Source organism: Psammomys obesus, unplaced genomic scaffold (genome assembly GCF_907164565.1).
Source record: "Psammomys obesus unplaced genomic scaffold, mPsaObe1.curated_primary_1811, whole genome shotgun sequence".
Lineage (NCBI taxonomy): Eukaryota > Metazoa > Chordata > Mammalia > Rodentia > Muridae > Psammomys > Psammomys obesus.
This window is the reverse complement of record NW_026589137.1, coordinates 4,888,705-4,894,704: the sequence shown is the minus strand read 5'-3', so window position 1 is coordinate 4,894,704 and position 6,000 is coordinate 4,888,705.

Here is a 6,000-nt window from a genome sequence, read left to right as displayed (position 1 = left end):
AAAGTATGATAGCAAACTCACTGTTCCTCTGGCTTTTAAAAACTTTATTTAAATATATATTTATTTATTATTTATACAATATTCTGCCTGTATGTGTGCCTGTACACTAGAAAAGGGCACAGATCTTATTAAAAATAGTTATGAGCCACCATACGGTTGCTGAGAATTGAACTTAGTACCTCTGGAAGAAACAGCCAGTGCTCTTCACCTCTGAGCTATCACTCCAGCCCTCTTAGAAACTTTCATCCCTTTCTTCCATAATATTTTTGATATTTAGGTATGCAGTTTGTTTTATTGATGTATCAAATAGATTAGGATTCATAAATATATATTTTTATTAAGTGTAGTTTTCTGAAATGGCCTCAGTCTGTTGCATATAGAAGTTTTCTTGATGAGGACTGAGGACTGTATTTATCTGGGGAATATAAAAATAAACATTTAGAAGGAAATTAGAGTTTAGTACAGTTAATTCATAAAGTTCTTGTAGTTTCTTCTCCAAAGGATATGGCTTTATTAGCCCTGGGTAGTTGATCAGATTTCCAGTATCAGACGTGATTTCCCACTTGTTGAATGACTCTTAAGTTTGAATTAGAGAACGGTTGGTTACTGCCAAGATATGGGTGCTAAAACTGTACCCTTAGTGTTTACCATGTCATGCTGATTGGTATGTATTATAGGTATCATAACTAGGTAGAACTATTGGTTGCCTCAATCCATTTCAAGCTTTCATATCTTTATGATACCATGAAAGCTAGCCTCAGGGAGGAGGTTTTTAGTCAGCTCAGAGGTCTCTGAGAACAGCATCTCATTCATGTGCATGGTCTCTTCACCAATGTGGACTTATCTTCTAGCTATGAGTGGTAGTCAAGGGCAATAAAAACATCTTGTAATGATTTGGCAGTCCTTTGAAAAGTCCTGATAACAAAACTCAAAAATAGGTGTCTATTAATAGGTGTTAGTGTATTTGTTAGGTTGCCTTTGGCTCTTACAATAAGCTTTATCGCACAGATTGGAAATTGTCATTTAAATTATATATGTGCATTTATAAAGAAAATTGGATGTATTATACGTTTTTTTTCATAGAGTTAAAACTTATTTCTCATGATATTTCTAAACATCCTTACTGTTATTTTACTCTCCATCATCTGTTTTTATGTCACTCACTTCTCAGTAATTAGAGGTACCTTCTTTTGAATTTTCCTAATCAGATAATTTATATATGGGTAGTTCCCTCTCTATAGCTCCCCAGTGCTGCCACCCCAGCAATGGGGGCTTTTAGGTTTTTTTTTTGTTTGTTTGTTTGTTTCTGTAGTTACTTTAGGGTATATACTCATATCTAAATATTTAGAGCTTTGATCCTCAGAAAACAGAGAATATGCAACATTTACCTTTCTGAGTAATGGAACTGGGAAGGTTGCTCAGTTACTAAAGGACTCACTGTGTACACATGAGGATCTGAGATGGATTACCCAGGCTGCTGGCAGAAGAGCAGTGTAGAGTTGGTGGAGACAGGAAGATGCCCAGGACATGGTGGAGAACTTGTTTGGATTTAGGAGTGATGTACAGGTTCAGTGAGAGATGCAGCCTCAAACACTAATGCAGAAAGCAACTGAAGACACCAGTGTTCACCTCCAGTAACTCTTCTACACACACACACACACACACACACACACACACACACACAAACAAACAAACACACACACACACACTTTAGTGTGAATAGAATAACATAGTAGTTTGTTGTCCCAGAACTTGGAAGCAGGAAAATTGCTGGAAATATGAGGCCAGCCTGAGCTGCCGTGTAAGAACTTGTCTCAAATAAATCTGTTTAGAGTTGAAGGTACAGTGAAGTTGGTAGAATGCCTCCCTAGTATTCACAAAGCCCTGATTTTGATTGGCAGCCTTGCATAAACCAGGTATAGCAATGCGTGTTTGTATCCTCCACACATGCTAGGAAGGGGCAGAAAGCCCAGAAATTCTAAATCATCCTCAGCTATATCGCAAGTTAACATGTGAGAGCATGTCACAAAAAAGTCACTTTAAATATTTCATTTATGTATTTATTTATTTATTTAGTGTTTCATGTAGACAAAGCTGGCTGTTCTTCCATTGTAGCCAAAGATGTCTTGAACTCTTGAGCCTATTAACTTAAACCTCTTGAGTGTTGGTATTACAAGAGTGTATAACCTGGCTCAGGTTAATTCAGTTCTCTGTACCAAACCTAGGTCTCTGTGCAGCCTAGGCAAGTACTCTACTTATGAACTCAGCTACCTACATAGCCCTCAACATCAGCTTAATCTAACATTTCTAGAAAGATTTGTGTCATATGGTATTTTGAAATTTAACTAAATAGATGGAACGCTTATGCTGAAATAAGTAACTTTCTTTGTATTCATAGGCCAGTTTTTAAAAAATTATTTCTATAGCTTTTGATGTTGTGCTATCATTAACTCAGTTTTAAACTTCACATGTCCTCCCTTAAAGACTCAGCTATGACTGTACTTTCTCTCTTTAAAATTCCTAGCATCTTTTATTTTCAATAATTTTTGTTACCTGTATATTCTCATGTAATATATATATATATATATATATATATATATATATATATATAATGTGACATGTGATTATTTGATTCACAGTTTAGTCTGTGATCTCTTCAGATGCTATACTCTGTATGCTACCATATGGAGTTGTGAGGACATTCCAGAATGGATGAATAATGGTATTTACATTTACATTGCTGAGAAATATTCTCACCTCCAACTGTTCCTAACTTTTCTAGATTTAAAACTTAACTTCCTTCTTGCAGTCTACGTACATTCCCCAGACACCCACCTGTACACAGAGGGCCTTCAAATTAGGGGCTTGGGCACTAGGGAAATGACTCACCAATTAATAGCTCTTGGTGTTGTTCAAGAGGATAGGAGTTCTTTCCTAGCACATTTATCAGGCAGCTCATTACTGCCTATAACTCTGTCTCCTAAGGATCAGAACCACACTTCTGCTCTCTGTGGGCCACACACATATACACTTACATAAAAGAACATATTTTGAAAAAGATTATGTTGTCAATATTTATTGATATCGAATTATAGTGCATAAATTAATATGTTACATATGTTTATTATGTGCAGGCACCTATATATCCTTTTGAGAAAAGGTTATCAATTTATAATTTAAAGATTCTGAGCTGGAGAAATGGCTTGGCAGTTAAGAGCACTGGCTGCTTTGCCAGAGCACCCAGGTTCAATTCCCAGAACCCACATGGCAGCTTACAACTGTTTGTAACTCTAGTTCCAGGGACTCTGACTTCTTCATACCAGTACACATTAAAAAAAATACAGGCAGGCATGGTGGTGCATGCCTATAACCCCAGCACTCAGGAATACAGAAGCAGGCAAATTGCTGTGAATTCAACGCCAGCCTGGTCTACAAAGTGAGTCCAGGAGAGCCACGTGTGCACAGAGAAAGCCTGTCTCTAAAAATCAAGTATCAAAAAGAAAAAAAAAATTACAAATAAATATTATTGGATTACTAAGCACTCATTCTAATTTAAATGCACCAAATATTTAAATAATTTCTAAAGTAAAAGACTTCTTTGTCTGAGATTTGTGTGTGTGTGTGTGTGAATTTAAACAAACAAACAAACAAACAAAAAACCCTGGTTCTAATTCCAGAGATTCAGAAATTTTCTCACAGGCTTCATATGAGCATAAATCTGCATTCTCAGCATTCCACACATTTTAGTAGAATTGTCACTACTGTAAGCCTGTCTGGGCAGCAGTGTGAGACTCTGTTTCTACATCAAGTGCCTGGAGTATTTGCAGTTGCTGAAACTGTAGGTGATTTGTCACCATTGCTCCACCTCAGCCTGTACCTCTCTTACACACCTGTCCTTAACACCCTGCCATACTTTCATTCTATTCCATTGCCTGACCTATTACCCCACACTCACTCTACTCATGCCAGTCAATTTTCAACTCTTAACTCCCATATCCCAATTTTGTCCAACTAGCACATTCTAACTCTCCACAGCCTCTATCCCCTTCTTCCTTTCAAAACAACTGTCTTTGCAGATCACACCTTGTTTTCTCCACCCTCTGGATCACATTCCATCCATAACAGGTTCTCCAGCACTCATCCTTCCTATTATGCCTACCCCAGCTCAGTCATTGTTCTCCCTTGCCTCACTCCCACACTACCCTCTTTACCCACTACTGCCCCACCTTTGTCCAGTAGAACTCACCCTCATTCCCTTTCTCTACCCACATCCCTCTCCTTCATACTTCTGCTTGCTGCCTACCCAAGCCTCCTGTCTTCCCCAACAATTGCTTCTTCAGACATTTGTAATTTGAATTGAGTTTTGTTTATTTGTTTCTTTTTTCTTCTTCTTTATTAATTTTTTTATTTTTTAAATATTAGTTACAGTTTGTTAACTTTGTGTCCCAGCTGTATTCCTCTCCCTCTTTCCCTTCCAATCCCACGCTCATCTCCTCTCTGCCCCTTGTTTCTTTTCTTAATTTATTCACTTTACATCCTGATCTTCAGGGATTGTTTCTTAAAACCTGGGCAGGGTGGTATACTTCTATAACTCCAGAACTTGGGAATTCAGAGGCAGGAGGGTCTCTGTGAGTTCAAGGCCAGCCTGATCTACAAAGTGAGTTCAAGACAGCCAGGGCTACACAGAGAAACCTTGTCTCAAAAACCCCAACAACAAAACAAACCGAAACAAAAAACAAACAAAAACAACTCACTAGTCGCCCAGGCTAGCATGGAACTCTTTGTATCCTCCTGGGTCAAGCACTGAAAGAATTTTGAGTAGTAAGAAGAAACCTTGAAATATGAGATTTCAGAAACATTTGAAAACTTCTTCTGGGCAACAAAGGTGGCTGAGAAGTAATGTTTGGGTCAGCATTGTTCTTGCTGAAGACCAGGCTTTGATTCCAGTACTCCAGTAAGGTGCCTCAAAATTTTGGTAACTCCAGGTTTCTGGGGATTCTTACCTTCTTTTGGACTGTAGAGGCACGAGGCACATACATCACTCACAGATATACATTGAGGAAAAAGGCCCAGATACCTGAATTAAAAATTAAAGAAAGATTAAAGTGAATATAATTTAAATTAAAAGAGAAATGATTAGCTAGGCATGTTGGAACACTCCTTTAATCCCAGCAAACAGGAGGCAGAGGCAGGCAGATTTCTATGAGTTTGAGGCCAGCCTGATCTATAGCATGAGTCCAGGAAAGTCAGGGCTATTTAGAGAAACTCTATCTTGAAAACCCAAAAAGAAAAGTGATTGTTATTTTCCTCATTATATAAAAGAGATACATTTTAAGAAACTTATAAAAAAGTACTTGAGGTATTATTAATTTTTGGATGAGGTGGTCCTTACTAAGATATGAGATAGTTTTCTAGGCATGAGACTCACACCTTTAATCCCAGCACTTCAGGGGCAGAGGCAGGCAGATAACTTGTGTTTGAGGAGAACCTGGTATATATAGATTATGAGTTCCAGAATAGCCATGACTATGAGAAAATCTGTTTCAAAAATATGAAAATAAATAAAATAAAATGTGGAATGATAAGTTCCACTAAGGCACAGTGTAGCATGCCCCTCCCTCATGGTTAGAGGCCCAGTGCTGACTGGCATAAACTAAACTCTACCCAGAGAGCCTTGGCAACAGTACCCAGAAGCATAGTGATTGGAGGAGCCCCTTATCCAACTGTTGAGAGCTCCAGGATAGTCCAGAAAGCAGTAACACCTTGGCTTATGGTGCACTATTGTTTGAGGTGGCTTAGGATCAACCTGGCAGTGACAACATATTGGCAAATCATGACGGTAACCCACACTTTCTAGTTATGTCTCTATGAATGTAGCAGGTGTGGCAGCTAAAATGGAGTTGGTAGCTGAATTGGAGTGCGTATTACTATTTGGTGCTGAGTCTGAGCAGTGAAATTTTGCCTCCTGGCCCTGGCAGACATGGGTCTAATCCAAAGCTC